Raw genomic sequence first — 19,893 nt, 5'->3', positions numbered from 1 at the left:
GTTGCTTCAATGTTTAAAATGTTTTATAACCCTTTAGGAACCACAGTGCGTATGAGTGTTTTTATAATCAAATTAAATCTGTTTTAGTTCATAAATTTTTTTTAATATTATAAAATATATTGCTTAAATTTATATTTATTTTATTAGTTTTATCTTTAAAAAATCTTTAGGTTATAGTTTTTTTTAGTGGTTTTGCAGTTTAGTTTTTATGATTTCTATTTATAAGATTTTTTTAATATTTTGTGGTTAAATAAATCCTTAGATTTAAAACACGTTTGTGGTTTTGTGTGAAATTATTTTCTATTAAAACGTTTATAAACCATTGAAGTTTATGATTATAATAAATTTTAAATATATATGTATATGTAAATACATATGTATGTAGTGTTTTATAACCACTTTATAAATGTGTTTATAGTAACTACTATACTTTAGGGGCAAATATTAGGGAGGTGCCAAGTTGAAAGAAATATATTAGATGAAATTGTGAGTTATGTTGGAAAATTATTTCTTTTTATCAATACCACCTTATTGCTGAAATTGTTTAATACCCTTCTTACATAAATCACCGGTGTTTTAATGTAAAACAAAATAATGCAATTTTTATATGAACAACAGAAAAAAAAGTAAAAACATCCGTTCCCCTTATGGTCCCAAGGGCACCTTCTGCATTCTCAGAACAAACATAAAGTTGTCAAAAGTTTTATGTTTTTTTTCATGCCAAAACCAGCTCTTGTTTAAAACACTTAATCATTTGAAAACGGCTTTATTTCCCACCATTTACTTTCATGTACTTTACATTATTTTTGTATTCAGGCAACCGGTAGAGTGTTGCCGTGTAAGCAGTGTTGAAAAAACATTTTGTTTTCTAAAAGGATTTTCGAAAAACTTTTATTTCCTCAACTTTTTATTCAGGTTTTTTTCATAATTCTTTTGCAGAAAAGAATTAATGTAAAACAAGCAACAATATGTTTAACATTACGAATTGAAGAAACATAAAAAACATGCAAATTTTTTATGTCTTTTAAGAAACTATTAGAGAAAACTGTTTGTTTATTGAGACATTTTGTTGACTCTGTTGATAAATCAATCAAGTGATAAAGACTTCAATGAAAATGTTGTTAAATGGTTGTTGACAAAAAACAAATCAATTTAAGAGTAATGTCTTTGTTTAAAATATTTGAATGAATGTTTTATATAAACATACTTGTTTACTTGTTTATAGTAGGGCCCATAGTCGAGACTGTTGTCTAGTCTATAGTCAGGACTATATCCAGGACTATAACCAGGAATATAGTCAGGACTATAGTCTGGTCTATAATCTAGTCTATAGTCTACTCTATAATCAGGACTATAGTCAAGTCTATAGTCAGGGCTATAATCAGGGCTATAGTCAGGGCTATAGTCAGGTCTATAGTCAGGGCTATAGTTAATTCCATAGTCAGGACTATTTTCTAGTCTATTGTCAGGATTATAGTCTAGTATATACTCAGGGCTATAGTCTAGTCTATAGTCAGGACTAAAGTCTAGTATAAAGTCAAGACTATAGTCAGTCTAAGTCTAGTATAAAGTCAGAACTATAGTCTATTTTATAGTTAGGACTATTGTCTAGTCTATATTCTAGTCTATAGTCTAGTCTATAGTCTAGTCTATAGTCTAGTCTATAGTCTAGTCTATAGTCTAGTCTATAGTCTAGTCTATAGTCTAGTCTATAGTCCTAGTCTATAGTCTAGTATATAGTCTAGTCTATAGTCTAGTCTATAGTCTAGTCTATAGTCTAGTCTATAGTCTAGTCTATAGTCTAGTCTTTAGTCTAGTCTATAGTCTAGGTCTATAGTCTAGGCTATAGTCTAGTCTAATAGTCTAGGTCTATAGTCTAGTCTATAGTCTAGTCTATAGTCTAGTCTATAGTCTAGTCTATAGTCTAGTCTATAGTCTAGTCTATAGTCTAGTCTATAGTCTAGTCTATAGTCTAGTCTATAGTCTAGGTCTATAGTCTAGCTATAGTCTAGTCTATAGTCTAGTCTATAGTCTAGTCTATAGTCTAGTCTATAGTCTAGTCTATAGTCTAGTCTATAGTCTAGTCTATAGTCTAGTCTATAGTCTAGTCTATAGTCTAGTCTATAGTCTAGGTCTATAGTCTAGTCTATAGTCTAGGTCTATAGTCTAGTCTATAGTCTAGTCTATAGTCTAGGTCTATAGTCTAGATCTATAGTCTAGTCTATAGTTAGTCTATAGTCTAGTCTATAGTCTAGTCTATAGTCTAGTCTATAGTCTAGTCTATAGTCTAGTCTATAGTCTAGTCTATAGTCTAGTCTATAGTCTAGTCTATAGTCTAGGTCTATAGTCTAGTCTATAGTCTAGTCTATAGTCTATAGTCTACTCTATAGTCTATAGTCTAGTCTATAGTCTATAGTCTAGTCTATAGTCTAGTCTATAGTCTAGTCTAGTCTAGTCTATAGTCTAGTCTATAGTCTAGTCTATAGTCTAGTCTATAGTCTAGTCTATAGTCTAGTCGGTCTATAGTCAGTCTATAGTCTAGTCTATAGTCTAGTCTATATCTAGTCTATAGTCTAGTCTATAGTCTAGTCTATAGTCTAGGTCTATAGTCTATCTATAGTCTAGTCTATAGTCCTAGTCTATATTCTAGTCTATAGCTAGTCTATAGTCTAGTCTAAGTCTAGTCTATAGTCGTCTATAGTCTAGTCTATAGTCATCCTAGTCTAGTCTATAGTCTAGTCTATAGTCTAGTCTATAGTCTAGTCCTATAGTCTAGTCTATAGTCTAGTCTATAGTCTAGTCTATTAGTCTAGTCTATAGTCTAGTCTATAGTCTAGTCTATAGTCTAGTCTATAGTCTAGTCTATAGTCTAGTCCTATCTAGTCTATAGTCTAGTCTATAGTCTAGTCTATAGTCTTAGTCCTATAGTCTAGTCTATAGTCTAGTCTATAGTCTAGTCTATAGTCTAGTCTATAGTCTAGTCTATAGTCTAGTCTAGTCTAGTCTATAGTCCTAGTCTATAGTCTAGTCTATAGTCTAGTCTATAGTCTAGTCTATAGTCTAGTCTATAGTCTAGTCTATAGTCTAGTCTATAGTCTAGTCTAGTCTAGTCTATAGTCTAAGTCTATAGTTACACTATAGTCTAGGTCTATAGTCTACTATAGTCTAGTCTATTAGTCTAGTCTATAGTCTAGTCTATAGTCTAGTCTATTAGTCTAGTCTATCGTCTAGGTCTATAGTCTAGTCTATAGTCTAGTCTATAGTCTAGTCTATCGTCTAGTCTATAGTCTAGTCTATAGTCTAGGTCTATAGTCTAGTCTAGTCTAGTCTAGTCTATTGCTCTAGTCTAGTCTATAGTCTAGTCTATAGTCTAGTCTATAGTTCTAGTCTAGTTAGTCTATGTCTAGTCTATGTCTAGTCTATAGTCTAGTCTATAGTCTAGTCTATAGTCTAGTCTATAGTCTAGTCTATAGTCTAGTCTATAGTCTAGTCTATAGTCTAGTCTATAGTCTATAGGTCTATCTCTAGTATATAGTCTAGTCTATAGTCTATAGTCTAGTTCTAGTAGTCTATAGTCTATTAGTCCTAGTCTATAGTTTAGTCTATAGTCTAGTCTATAGTCTAGTCTATAGTCTAGTCTATAGTCTAGTCTATAGTCCTCTCTAATGTCTAGTTATAGTCTAGGTCTATAGTCTAGTCTATAGTCTAGGTCTCTAGTCTAGTCTATTAGTATAGGTCTATAGTCTAGTCTATAGTCTAGCCTATAGTCTAGTCTATAGTCTAGTCCATAGTCTAGTCTATAGTCTAGTCTATAGTCTAGTCTATAGTCTAGTCTATAGTCTAGTCTATAGTCTAGTCTATAGTCTAGTCTATAGTCTAGTCATAGTCTAGTATAGTCTATAGTCTAGTCTATAGTCTAGTCTATAGTCTAGTCTATAGTCTAGTCTATATAGTCTATAGTCTAGTCTATAGTCTAGTCTATAGTCTAGTCTATAGTCTAGTCTATAGTCTAGTCTATAGTCTAGTCTATAGTCTAGTCTATAGTCTAGTCTATAGTCTAGTCTATAGTCTAGTCTATAGTCTAGTCTATAGTCTAGTTCTATAGTCTAGTCTATAGTCTAGTCTATAGTCTAGTCTATAGTCTAGTCTATAGTCTAGTCTATAGTCTAGTCTATAGTCTAGTCTATAGTCTAGTCTATAGTCTAGTCTATAGTCTAGTCTATAGTCTAGTCTATAGTCTAGTCTATAGTCTAGTCTATAGTCTAGTCTATAGTCTAGTCTATAGTCTAGTCTATAGTCTAGTCTATAGTCTAGTCTATAGTCTAGTCTATAGTCTAGTCTATAGTCTAGTCTATAGTCTAGTCTATAGTCTAGTCTATAGTCTAGTCTATAGTCTAGTCTATAGTCTAGTCTATAGTCTAGTCTATAGTCTAGTCTATAGTCTAGTCTATAGTCTAGTCTATAGTCTAGTCTATAGTCTAGTCTATAGTCTAGTCTATAGTCTAGTCTATAGTCTAGTCTGTAGTCTAGTCTATAGTCTAGTCTATAGTCTAGCCTATAGTCTAGTCTATAGTCTAGTCTATAGTCTGGCCTATAGTCTAGTCTATAGTCTAGTCTATAGTCTAGTCTATAGTCTAGTCTATAGTCTAGTCTATAGTCTAGTCTATAGTCTAGTCTATAGTCTAGTCTATAGTCTAGTCTATAGTCTAGTCTATAGTCTAGTCTATAGTCTAGTCTATAGTCTAGTCTATAGTCTAGTCATAGTCTAGTCTATAGTCTAGTCTATAGTCTAGTCTATAGTCTAGTCTATAGTCTAGTCTATAGTCTAGTCTATAGTCTAGTCTATAGTCTAGTCTATAGTCTAGTCTATAGTCTAGTCTATAGTCTAGTCTATAGTCTAGTCTATAGTCTAGTCTATAGTCTAGTCTATAGTCTAGTCTATAGTCTAGTCTATAGTCTAGTCTATAGTCTAGTCTATAGTCTAGTCTATAGTCTAGTCTATAGTCTAGTCTATAGTCTAGTCTATAGTCTAGTCTATAGTCTAGTCTATAGTCTAGTCTATAGTCTAGTCTATAGTCTAGTCTATAGTCTAGTCTATAGTCTAGTCTATAGTCTAGTCTATAGTCTAGTCTATAGTCTAGTCTATAGTCTAGTCTATAGTCTAGTCTAGTCTAGTCTAGTCTAGTCTATAGTCTAGTCTATAGTCTAGTCTATAGTCTAGTCTATAGTCTAGTCTATAGTCTAGTCTAGTCTATAGTCTAGTCTATAGTCTAGTCTATAGTCTAGTCTATAGTCTAGTCTATAGTCTAGTCTATAGTCTAGTCTATAGTCTAGTCTATAGTCTAGTCTATAGTCTAGTCTATAGTCTAGTCTATAGTCTAGTCTATAGTCTAGTCTATAGTCTAGTCTAGTCTAGTAGTCTAGTCTATAGTCTAGTCTATAGTCTAGCCTATAGTCTAGTCTATAGTCTAGTCTATAGTCTGGCCTATAGTCTAGTCTATAGTCTAGTCTATAGTCTAGTCTATAGTCTAGTCTATAGTCTAGTCTATAGTCTAGTCTATAGTCTAGTCTATTGTCTCTATATTTTCTTTCAAAGTTACCGAATAGATGATGACTTCTCATTGTACCACAGTGCGTATGATTACTTTAAATACCAAACTTTAACATAAAATTATTGTTTAATTTTCTTTAAATTTATAAAAACTTTATTTATTCATACTTTTGTCAACTTTCAATAATTTTTTCTAACAATTCTAAATACATTCTGTTGACAATGTCATTGATGTTAATACACTTGATATAAATATAAGCAAAATATGTTTATTGCAAAAACATGTAGATGTAGATAAGTGAATTTATGAGTTGATGAAAGTGCGTAAATGTTTTATATTAAACTCAAAAGACAAAAAGAATAAATAAAATTGACAAATTGTATAAAAATGTTGATACATGTGTGTCGTATAAAGGAAAATGTAACATAAATGTACACCTACGAAGATTAATAAACAGTGAGATATGAAATTTATTTCAGTTCATTGAGCATAGACTATAGTTTTTAATATAAAAGCGAGTATAGACTTAACTATAGATTAGGCTATAGTCTCGACTATAGATCAGTCTATAGTCCTGACTATACATCAGTCTATTGTCTTGACTATACATCAGTCTGTAGGCTTGACTATACATCAGTCTATAGTCTTGACTATAGATCAGTCTATAGTCTTAACTATAGATCAGTCTATAGTCATGACTATAGATCAGTCTATAGTCATGACTATAGATCAGTCTATAGTCATGACTATAGATCAGTCTATAGTCTTGACTATAGATCAGTCTATAGTCTTTACTATAAATCAGTCTATATTCTTGACTATAGATCAGTCTATAGTGTTGAATATAGATGAGGCTAATTATAGATCAGTCTATAGTCTTGACTAAAGATCAGTCTATAGTATCTATAGATCAGTATTTAATCTGTAGTCTTGATTAGATTAATCTATAGATTAATCTATAGTCTTGACTATAGATCAGTCTATAATCTTAACTATAGATCAGTCTACAGTCTTGACTATAGATAAGTCTATAGATCAGTCTATAGTCTTGACAATAGATTAATCTATAGTCTTGACTATAGATTAATCTATAGTCTTGACTATAGATCAGTCTTTAGTGTTGACTATAGATCAGTCTTTAGTCTTGACTATAGATCAGTCTTTAGTCTTGACTATACCTGCGTCTTAACTATAGATCAGTTTATAGTTTTGTCTATAGATCAGTCTATAGTCTTGACTATTGATCAGTCTTGACTATATATCAGTCTTTAGTCTTGACTATAGATCAGTCTATAGTCCTGATTATATATCAGTCGATAGTCCTGACTATAGATCATCCTATAATCTTGACTAGTGTTCAGATGTAGTAGTGATTGCAGATCAGTCAGTCAGTATATAATCTGGATTATAGATCAATCAATAGTCCTGACTGTAAATCATTCTATGACCTTGACGATAGACCAGTTTTTGTATCTTTAACCATAATTTGCTGTAGTATTTTCCCGACACTGTGTTTAACTGTTCACCAGGTAAGGGTCTATATATAGTATAGTTACAATCTTAGTTATTTTATATTCAAGAAACATTTTTATTTTATTTATATAAATAGTTAGTTCGTGATAAATGTAATGCTATAAATTTTAAGCTATTTTTTGTTAACATTTGTAACGATAGACAAACATATAGTAAGACATATAAACTTAGACATAGATACAGATACTATATCCTTACAATTTATGTATGTATATGTATGTCTACAAATATACAAGTAAAACATACATATATATTATGTTTATTTATAAGAATATATTTAATCTTACCACGTCATCGTTTTTTTTTCCCTTTAACTATACTATTTTTACTATTATTACATTTGTCTATCTATTGTTTGAGTATTTTGTTACTTTTTTATGATTTTTATTTAATACTTTATTCATAAGTTTGTTTTATAAGGATCTATGGGTAAAAGGAGTCTATTTGTGTGCACAATTTATAACACTCAGATATTTTGTTTACCTAACAACCGACAGTGGGTCAGAATTAAAAATAAAGATGTATATAGATTTGTCATAATCTTCTAGCGAATGTACTAACCGTACGTGTCTATATAAAAGAAATAAAAAAAGTTTATATCAATCTAAAAATCAATTTATAATAAACTGATTTCTTACTAAAACCATCTTGCTTTTGTCCCATTGTGCGGTATACATTAACTATTACCACAATTGCTGGTATGAATGTATCTAAGTATCTACAACTGTAACATGACTATCGCCATAACTTGTTCATACTACTTAGTTAAATTCTAAGCTTATTGTAAGTTACTAAACTTATTTCTTCTAGGAATTTCTATAGAAAAACTATTGTCAGTGTATATAGTACGACTACAAGGATTTGTTAAACAAATTTTAAGAGTCTTACTAAACAACAATACTATGAACTACTTAGTCACAGACAGACAGACTTGCAATTGAAAACATTTATACACGTAGACAGGCTTAGGAAATTGTACCCACAACTACATAATTGTCTGAAATGAATATGAATGTAGGTGCTAGGTCTTGTACATAAAATATTTCTATTTTAACACTAAAAGTAAGGGGAACTGTGTTCGATAGTCTAGATTATATTCATACGATAGAGTGAACTGAACTAGAACTGAACTAGAACTGAACTAGAACTGAACTAGAACTGAACTAGAACTGAACTAGAACTGAACTAGAACTGAACTAGAACTGAACTAGAACTGAACTAGAACTGAACTAGAATTGAACTAGAATTGAACTAGAATTGAACTAGAACTGAACTAGAACTGAACTAGAACTGAACTAGAACTGAACTAGAACTGAACTAGAACTGAACTAGAACTGAACTAGAACTGAACTAGAACTGAACTAGAACTGAACTAGAACTGAACTAGAACTGAACTAGAACTGAACTAGAACTGCACTAGAACTGAACTAGAACTGAACTAGAACTGAACTAGAACTGATCAAGAACTGAACTACAACTGAACTAGAACTGAACTAGAACTGAACTAGAACTGAACTAGAACTGAACTAGAACTGAACTAGAACTGAACTAGAACTGAACTAGAACTGAACTAAACTGAACTAGAACTGAACTAGAACTGAACTAGAACTGAACTAGAACTGAACTAGAACTGAACTAGAACTGAACTAGAACTGAACTAGAACTGAACTAGAACTGAACTAGAACTGAACTAGAACTGAACTAGAACTGAACTAGAACTAGAACTGAACTAGAACTGAACTAGAACTGAACTAGAACTGAACTAGAACTGAACTAGAACTGAACTAGAACTGAACTAGAACTGAACTAGAACTGAACTAGAACTGAACTAGAACTGAACTAGAACTGAACTAGAACTGAACTAGAAACTGAACTAGAACTGAACTAGAACTGAACTAGAACTGAACTAGAACTGAACTAGAACTGAACTAGAACTGAACTAGAACTGAACTAGAACTGAACTAGAACTGAACTAGAACTGAACTAGAACTGAACTAGAACTGAACTAGAACTGAACTAGAACTGAACTAGAACTGAACTAGAACTGAACTAGAACTGAACTAGAACTGAACTAGAACTGAACTAGAACTGAACTAGAACTGAACTAGAACTGAACTAGAACTGAACTAGAACTGAACTAGAACTGAACTAGAACTGAACTAGAACTGAACTAGAACTGAACTAGAACTGAACTAGAACTGAACTAGAACTGAACTAGAACTGAACTAGAACTGAACTAGAACTGAACTAGAACTGAACTAGAACTGAACTAGAACTGAACTAGAACTGAACTAGAACTGAACTAGAACTGAACTAGAACTGAACTAGAACTGAACTAGAACTGAACTAGAACTGAACTAGAACTGAACTAGAACTGAACTAGAACTGAACTAGAACTGAACTAGAACTGAACTAGAACTGAACTAGAACTGAACTAGAACTGAACTAGAACTGAACTAGAACTGAACTAGAACTGAACTAGAACTGAACTAGAACTGAACTAGAACTGAACTAGAACTGAACTAGAACTGAACTAGAACTGAACTAGAACTGAACTAGAACTGAACTAGAACTGAACTAGAACTGAACTAGAACTGAACTAGAACTGAACTAGAACTGAACTAGAACTGAACTAGAACTAGCTGAACTGAACTGAACTAGAACTGAACTAGAACTGAACTAGAACTGAACTAGAACTGAACTAGAAGAACTGAACTAGAACTGAACTAGAACTGAACTAGAACTGAACTAGAACTGAACTAGAACTGAACTAGAACTGAACTAGAACTGAACTAGAACTGAACTAGAACTGAACTAGAACTGAACTAGAACTGAACTAGAACTGAACTAGAACTGAACTAGAACTGAACTAGAACTAGAACTGAACTAGAACTGAACTAGAACTGAACTAGAACTGAACTAGAACTGAACTAGAACTGAACTAGAACTGAACTAGAACTGAACTAGAACTGAACTAGAACTGAACTAGAACTGAACTAGAACTGAACTAGAACTGAACTAGAACTGAACTAGAACTGAACTAGAACTGAACTAGAACTGAACTAGAACTGAACTAGAACTGAACTAGAACTGAACTAGAACTGAACTAGAACTGAACTAGAACTGAACTAGAACTGAACTAGAACTGAACTAGAACTGAACTAGAACTGAACTAGAACTGAACTAGAACTGAACTAGAACTGAACTAGAACTGAACTAGAACTAGAACTGAACTAGAACTGAACTAGAACTGAACTAGAACTGAACTAGAACTGAACTAGAACTGAACTAGAACTGAACTAGAACTGAACTAGAACTGAACTAGAACTGAACTAGAACTGAACTAGAACTGAACTAGAACTGAACTAGAACTGAACTAGAACTGAACTAGAACTGAACTAGAACTGAACTAGAACTGAACTAGAACTGAACTAGAACTGAACTAGAACTGAACTAGAACTGAACTAGAACTGAACTAGAACTGAACTAGAACTGAACTAGAACTGAACTAGAACTGAACTAGAACTGAACTAGAACTGAACTAGAACTGAACTAGAACTGAACTAGAACTGAACTAGAACTGAACTAGAACTGAACTAGAACTGAACTAGAACTGAACTAGAACTGAACTAGAACTGAACTAGAACTGAACTAGAACTGAACTAGAACTGAACTAGAACTGAACTAGAACTGAACTAGAGCTGAGCTAGAACTGAACTCGACTATATACTCTAGTCTCGAGACTGTAATAGACTAATAGTTTCGACTATACTATTTAGTATTTATAGTACTGACGTCATTCAGTTACTTAGTCTCAACTGTAGACAATTCTTTAGTCTATCCGATAGATAATGTTAGGAACTTGATTAATACCTCATTTATTAAGAATTATTTATAAAATTATGGAGAATAACTTAAAAATGTTTTTTTTTTTTCTCAGACATTAATCATATTCATAATCGTCATAATGATAATCCTCATACATATAATCGTCCAAGAACTCTACTTGATATAAAATAATAGCATGTACAAATATTGCCGCGATAAAAGCGAAAAATGATCGAAGGTCTATATCAAAAAAGCCGCAAATATTAATATTAACCCGTATAATTATACCCTGTTGAAGAAAAAGTTCAATCTAAAAATATAAGAATTTAATACATAGTTTTACAATTTGTACTCCATAACAAACCTCTTGATTGTCTGCTCTAGTTGAATATTCCAATATAATTCTATTTGTCTCTCTGGCAGTCTGACAGACGCGATCACACATTAGAAAATATAAATATATACAGATGCAGGTAAATATTGTACCATTTGTTTCGAGATATTCCAATAGAACTATGTCAAAACCATATATCCTTGAAAGTTTCATGATGTAAAAACCACTCACGGAATTAACGAATACATTACACATGAGCATTAGAAATATGGCTGGACCATAGAGAACATTTGTTTCGTGTAGAATGATTAAAAATTGTAGGTAAATTTTGCCAAATGGTTCTTCTACTTTTCCACTTAGCAGTTGATTATTTAAAATTGAAAAACAGTGATTGATATAACTCAATATCAGGGCATGATGGAACATCATATAATATTGCAAGAGGTTTGAAAAAAATTCCGTTACAGATATCTGTAAAATAAAAGTTTCTCCATACCTATAAGGTGGAAAGAGTTTAGAAAAACTGTGCAACTCATAGAGGCTTATTATGCTGATATTGATAAATAATATGATTTTAGTACTTTTTGCAACTGCAACATTTGGTAGTTTATCAAAATAATTTGTTTGCAATTTTAGAAATATCTTTAGCCATTTCTCCAAAATTCTATCGCCTTTATGTCTCAACAATGCTACGAAAACAAATAAGAATAAACGGCAAACAAAACCAAACGTATCCGCATATAATTTGACAATATTAAAATCATCTAAGAACCAATCAAGTTCCATGTGGTCCACAATTGACCATAACGTAAAGATCAAACAAAAAATATTTTGTATATAGACAAAGATTTGAACTAATTTATACGTTTTTACTAGACGTTTACGTATATCGATATATATGGGCGTGAAACCAACTAATATGCTATTGAAAAATACCCAATGCAAGACCCAACGTGCCATAACCGATATTCAATACAAACTGAAGAATCATTAAAAAAAAAACAATTAGTAAATGTAAGTGATATAATCACTAGAGGAGTAATTTTATTTATTTCCCAAAAGAATTTCTAGATATTGATTACCCCTAGTCTTTACTAAAATATAACGATTAAAAAATTTAATAAATCTAATCATTATATTACTTTTATTTAACTATAAACTATTCCATAGGTCGTTTGTAGTCAAATCGATAATCCAGACTATAGACTGTTCTATAGTCCATATTATAGACTGTTGTATAGTCCAGACTATAGACTGTTTTATAGTCCAGACTATAGACTGTTTTATAGTCCAGACTATAGACTGTTTTATAGTCCAGACTATAGACTGTTCTATAGTCCAGACTATAGACTGTTCTATAGTCCAGACTATAGACTGTTCTATAGTACAGACTATAGACTGTTCTATAGTCCAGACTATAGACTGTTCTATAGTCCAGACTATAGACTGTTCTATAGTCCGGACTATAGACTGTTCTATAGTCCAGACTATAGACTGTTCTATAGTCCGGACTATAGACTGTTCTATAGTCCGGACTATAGACTGTTCTATAGTCCAGACTATAGACTGTTCTATAGTCTAGACTAGTGACTGTTCTATAGACCAGACTATAGACTGTTCTATAGTCCAGATTATAGACTTTCCTATAGTCCAGACTATAGACTTTCCTATAGTCCAGACTATAGACTGTTCTATAGTCCAGACTATAGACTGTTTTATAGTCCAACCTATAGACTGTTCTATAGTCCAGACTATAGACTGTTCTATAGTCCAGACTATAGACTGTTCTATAGTCCAGACTATAGACTGTTCTATAGTCCAGACTATAGAATGTTCTATAGTCCAGACTATAGACTGTTCTATAGTCCAGACTATAGAATGTTCTATAGTCCAGACTATAGACTGTTCTATAGTCCAGACTATACTGTTCTGGTCGTTTGTAGTCAAATCGATAGTCCAGACTATAGTCCAAACTATAGACTGTTCTATAGTCCAAACTATAGACTGTTCTATAGTCCAGACTATAGACTGTTCTATAGTTCAGACTATAGACTGTTCTATAGTTCAGACTATAGACTGTTCTATAGTTCAGACTATAGACTGTTCTATAGTCCAGACTATAGACTGTTCTATAGTCCAGACTATAGACTGTTCTATAGTCCAGACTATAGACTGTTCTATAGTACAGACTATAGACTGTTCTATAGTCCAGACTATAGACTGTTCTATAGTCCAGACTATAGACTGTTCTATAGTACAGACTATAGACTGTTCTATAGTCCAGACTATAGACTGTTCTATAGTCCAGACTATAGACTGTTCTATAGTCCAGACTATACATGTTCTATAGTCCAGACTATAGACTGTTCAATAGTCCAGACTATACATGTTCTATAGTCCAGACTATACATGTTCTATAGTCCAGACTATAGACTGTTCAATAGTCCAGACTATAGACTGTTCTATAGTCCAGACTATAGACTGTTCTATAGTCCAGACTATAGACTGTTCTATAGTCCAGACTATAGACTGTTCTATAGTCCAGACTATAGACTGTTCTATAGTCCAGACTATAGACTGTTCTATAGTCCAGACTATAGACTGATCTATAGTCCAGACTATAGACTGTTCTATAGTCCAGACTATAGACTGTTCTATAGTCCAGACTATAGACTGTTCTATAGTCCAGACTATAGACTGTTCTATAGTCCAGACTATAGACTGTTCTATAGTCCAGACTATAGACTGTTCTATAGTCCAGACTATAGACTGTTCTATAGTCCAGACTATAGACTGTTTTATAGTCCAGACTATACATGTTCTATAGTCCAGACTATAGACTGTTCAATAGTCCAGACTATACATGTTCTATAGTCCAGACTATAGACTGTTCTATAGTCCAGACTATAGACTGTTCTATAGTCCAGACTATAGACTGTTCTATAGTCCAGACTATAGACTGTTCTATGGTCCAGACTATAGACTGTTCTATAGTCCAGACTATAGATTGTTCTATAGTCCAGACTATAGTCTATTCTATGATAAATATTGTATTGTATTTTATAGTCCAGAATATAGTCTATTTTAAATGCAAAATATATAAAAATAAATAAAACATATCACTAACCTTAAATTACTGATTAAAATAGAGTTGGATTTACATCATTCGCTGGACTTTTTAATACAAATTTTACTTAAAAAAGTACAATTGTACAGGATTCATCGTCCCTGTCATGAATAACTCGCCTTTTAACACGTTATTTACTTTTATTTACATTTTTGAAAACAACAACAAAAATAACTTACAGATGTTTTAACTCATACTCCTAACTCATACCACCTGCACTCTACCATGATATTAATATTATTTTTTATTTTCATCTCTTTTTTGCTTTTGTTTTCTTTGTATAAAACGACACAACAAAAGCCCGCCAATAAAAACTTGCATTACATATTTTTTTTGCAAAATTTTATACACTTTTTTCCGCTGTTAATTAATCACTTTTCATAAATATTTTTACATAAAACAATTAAACAACATTTGATTTACATTGTACCACAAAAATATGTTAAAAATTGCTATTAAATCATCGACTAAATTAATTTTAAAACTATAAATAATTTACCAAACAACCGAACGCTTTAAAATTTTCTAAGAAACTGAAATGAAACGATGAAGAGTACAACAACAATTGTAATTGGTGTTGTTGTTTTTGTTAGGTTTCTATTAAAGAAATGTAAACAAAAATGCAAAGACAATGTCAACAGTGTTGCATAAATAAGTAAAATGTACTTTTTTGGAGTTCTAAAGTATTTTCTATACTTAGTACAGAATATAGTAAATTCTATTGTATAGAAATAGTATGCTCTATAGTCGAGAATATGGTCTGTTCTATGATCGAGGCCATAGTCTGTTTTATATTCAAGTCTATATAATCTGTTTTGTAGTTAAGAATATATAGTCTATTCTATAGTCTCTTCTGTACTCCCGACTATAGTCTCTTCTATAGACCCGACTATAGTCCAGACTATAGTTCTATTCTATACTCGAGAATATATTCTATTCTATAATGCAGACTATTGTCTAATCTATTGTACCGACTATCGTCTAATACATATATAGTACCGACTATAGTTTATTCTATAGTCCCGACTATAGTCTAATCTATAGCCCCGACTATAGGCTATTCTATAGTACCGACTATAGTCTAATCTGAAGTCCGGACTATAGCCTATTTTATAGTCCCGACTATAGTATATTTTATAGTCTATTCTATAGTCCCGACTATAGTCTATTCGATATTTCCACTATAGTCTATTCTATAGTCCCGACTATAGTCTATTCTATAGTTCTGACTATATTCTATTCTATAGTACCGACTATAGTCTATTCTATAGTCCCGACTTTAGTCTATTCTATAGTCGCGTCTATAGTTTATTCAATAGTCCCGACGATAGTCCATTCTACAGTCCCGTCTATAGGCTATTCTATAGTCCCGACTATAGTCTAATCTGAAGTCCGGAGTATAGTCTATTTTATAGTACCGACTATAGTATATTCTATAGTCTATTCTATAGTCCCGACTATAGCCTATTCTATATTTCCACTATAGTCTATTTCTATACTCCCGACTATAGTCTATTCTATAGTCCCAACTATAGTCTATTCTAAAGTCTCGACTATAGTTTATTCTGTAGTCCCGAATATAGTCTATTCAATAGTACCGACTATAGTCTATTCTTTAGTCCCGACTATAGTCTATGCTATTGTCCCGATGTTGGCTATTCTATAGTCTTGACTATAGTCTATTCAATAGTCCTGACTGTAGTCTATTCTATTCTATAGTCTCGACTACAGTCTATTCTATAGTTCCGACTATAGTCTAGTCTATAGTTACGACTGTAGTCTATTCTATAGTCCCGACCACAGTTTATTCTATAGTGCAGACTATAGTCCATTCTATAGTTCCGACCACAGTTTATTCTATAGTGCAGACTATAGTCTATTCTATATTCCAGATTATCGTCTATTGTATAGTCCCGAATATAGTCTACTCCATAGACTCGACTATAGTCTATTCTATATCCTGTTTAATGGCAAGATTTGAAAAATTCAAATTAAGTTCTTTAAATATATATTTATTTATTTCTAATTAGTAATTACTAAATAAATTATTTTCTTTTTCATTATTTATTAAAACAAAATTTATCCAAAGAAGTACTTTTACTAATTAGCCCAACACTGTTGACATTGCCTTTGCATTTTTGATTCCACTTCTTTAATAGAAAGCTAATAAAAACAACAACAACACCAGCTACTATTGTTGTTGTACTCTTCATCTTCTTCTTTTCAGTTTCATAGAAAATTTTAAAGCGTTCGTTTGTATGATAAATTATTTGTAGTTTTAAAATTATTTTAATCGGTGATTTAATAAAATTTTTTAAAATATGTTTGTTTTAATATGTAAATCAAATGTTGCTTAATTGTTTTATGTAAAAATATTATAAGAAAGTGTTAATTAATACCGGAAAAAAGTGTTACAAATTTGGAAAAAATGAAAAAAATCTATTGAAATTTTTTTTTGATGGTAGTTGTTGCATTGCTTTTGTTGTATCGTTTGTTACAAAAGAAAAAAACAAAGGCAAAAATGAAAATATTGTTATTCTAAAGCGGGAGTGCAAGTGGCAGAGTAAAGTTAGTGGATTGGTTTGTTGTTGTTTTATTAAATATAAATGCAAATAAATAACATCTTAAAAGGTCATTCACGTCAGGGTTGGTAAACTTAGTATAATTGTACTTTCTTGGTCATTGTTGTCAGGCCATTCACGTCAGGGATGGTAATTTCAATGTAATTGTACTTTCTTGGTACACTAAAAAATGCTAGGATATGTAAATCATACACGACAGAATATTATATAGTCCAAACTATAGTCGTCTATGCTACAGTACCGACTAAACGTTATTCAAGAGTCCCGACTATAGTATAGTCTATTATATAGTAACGACTATAGTCTATTCTATAGTCCCAACTATAGTCTATTTTATAGTCCCGACTATAGTCTATTCTATAGTCCCGACTATAGTCTATTCTATAGTCCCGACTATAGTCTATTCTATAGTCCCGACTATAGTCTATTCTATAGTCCCGACTATAGTCTATCTATAGTCCCGACTATAGTCTATCTATAGTCCCGACTATAGTCTATTCTATAGTCCCGACTATAGTCTATCTATAGTCCCGACTATAGTATATTCTATAGTTCCGACTATAGTCTATTCTATAGTCCCGACTATAGTCTAGTCTATAGTCTAGTTTATAGTCTATTCTATAGTCCCGACAATAGTCTATTCTATAATCCCGACTATAGTCTATTCTATTCCCGACTATAGTCTATTCTATAATCAAGACTATAGTCTATTCTATTCCCGACTATACCCTTCCCGACCATAATCTATTCTATAGACTATACTATAGTCCTGACTCATGTCTATTCTATAGTCTTGATTACAGTCTATTATATAGTTCCGACTATATTCTATTCTATAGCTCCGACTATAGTATATTTTATAGTCCCGACTATAGCCTATTTTATAGTCCCGACTATGTTTATTCTATAGTCCCGATTATAGTCTATATATATTCTACAGTCCACAATATACTCAATTCTACAGTTCCGACTAAAATTTATTCTATATTCCCAACTATAGTCTATTCTATAGTCCCAATATTGGTTATTCTATAGCCCCGTATATAATCTACTCTATAGACCCGACTACAGTTTGGGGTATAGTTTCGATTATAGGCTATTCTATAGTCTTGACTATAGTCTATTCTATAGTCTCGACTAAAGTCTATTCTATATTTCCGGCTAAAGTCTATTCTATAGTCCCGACTATAGTCTATTCTATAGTAAGGATATTGGCTATTCTATAGTCTTGACTATTGTCTATTCTATAGGCCCGAAAATAGCCGACTCTATAGACTCGACTATAGTCTATTCTATATTCTGTTTTATGGTCTAGACTACAGTTGCAAGATTTGTAAAATTCAAATCAAATTCGTTAAATATTTAATTTTTAATTTTTCATAATTTATTAAAAAATGTATCCAAAAAAGTACTTTTTACTAATTTGCTCAACACTGTTGACATTTCCTTTGCATTTTTATTGACACTTCTTTACTAGAATGCTAATAAAAACAACAACACCAATTACTATTGTTGTTGTACTCTCCTCCTTCTTTTTAGTTTCTTAGAAAATTTTAACGCGTTCGGTTGTTTGGTGAGTTAATGAAGTTTTAAAATTAATTAAGTCGGTGATTTACTAACTATTTTTAAAATATTTTTGTTGTATGATGTAAATCAAATGTTGTTTAATTGTTTTATATAAAAATATTTATAAAAAAGTGTTAATTTTTACAGAAAAAAAGTGTTACAAATTTGGTAAAAAATATGAAAAAAATTCCAATGCAATTTTTTTTTGGCGGTCGGTTGTTGCATTGCTTTCGTTGTATCGTTTGTTACAAAAAAACAACAAAAGCAAAAAAGAAAAGAAAAAGAGTTATTCAAAAAGGAAAGTGCAAGTGGGAGAGTAAAATTAGTGGATTTGTTTGTTGTTATTGTTTTATTAAATGTAAATACAAATAAATAACATGTTCAAAGGCCATTCACGTCAGGGATGGTAAATTCAGTATAATTGTACTTTCTTAGTACAATTCGCACGAAAAAAATGCAAGAAAATTTAAATCATACTAAAGATGATATTATAAAAAATTATAAAAATAACAAAAATAAATGAATCAAGTCTATTTAAATCAAGAAGTGAAGGTAAGTGATCTTTTTTTCTACTTTTTTTATTTTGTATGCATTTATAATAGACTGGACTATAGTTTGAACTATAGACAATAAAGAAGTAGGGACTTTTGTATAGGCTATAGTCGATACTAAAGAATAGACTATAGTCTGGTCTATAGAATAGACTATAGTCTGGGGAATAGAATATACTATAGTCTGGACTGTAGAATAGATTATAGTCTGGATTGTAGAACAGACTATAGTCTACACTACATAATATGTATATTGTTTTATGAATTCCTTCAATATCCTTCGGTTATTTTAGTGTTAAGTTTTCTTCACTCTAGTTCATACTATGTACTAGATCCCGACATAATACAAATTTCTCTTAACTATTTTGCCTGCCTCTAAAACATTTTTATTAGATGTGACACAACTTGTTGTAGTTGTTGACATTTTATTTCATTCCTTACATTTTATATAAAATTTTTCTTGTTGTTGTTGTTGTTAACGTTTGCCTATTCTATAAAGATATTTTTTTTTCAATAAATTGTTTAGCAAATAAAGCTTTAACTGAACTAAATAAAAAAGGGGGTAAAAAGGAAGGAAAACAACTGTAACGATAACAAAACATTAACCTTTTTTTACGAAACTGGCAACATGATTCAAATATAAACTAACATGTTCTGAAGACAAAATTCCTATAAATAAGGTGTTTTTTTATATTGTTGTTATTCAGAACAAATAAAGAAATAACAATTGAATAGAAGAATATTATTGCAAACATCAGGAAAAAAAAATAGAAAATATGAATAGATGAAAAGTTAGGTTGACAACATATTTCACAAAACT

At 31.4% G+C, this 19,893-nt stretch overlaps 1 protein-coding gene across 1 annotated transcript in view; it reads right to left on the bottom strand.

Annotated features, from left to right (window-relative positions):
* Positions 1-14,871, bottom strand: part of LOC119610447 (pickpocket protein 28-like) — a 35,413-nt gene extending 20,542 nt beyond the window's left edge. Inside the window, exon 1 of the mRNA XM_037965658.1 lies at positions 14,375-14,871. The gene's annotated coding sequence lies outside the window, so the exon portion shown is untranslated. The remainder of the gene's footprint in view (positions 1-14,374) is intronic.
* Between the last annotated feature and the right edge of the window lie 5,022 nt (positions 14,872-19,893).

Source organism: Lucilia sericata, unplaced genomic scaffold (assembly GCF_015586225.1).
Source record: "Lucilia sericata isolate MDLA Ls3-8-SP2 unplaced genomic scaffold, ASM1558622v1 Contig001196F_arrow, whole genome shotgun sequence".
Classification (NCBI taxonomy): Eukaryota; Metazoa; Arthropoda; class Insecta; order Diptera; family Calliphoridae; genus Lucilia; species Lucilia sericata.
Note: the sequence above shows the minus strand (reverse complement) of the source record. Positions and strands in the feature narration are given on the sequence as shown.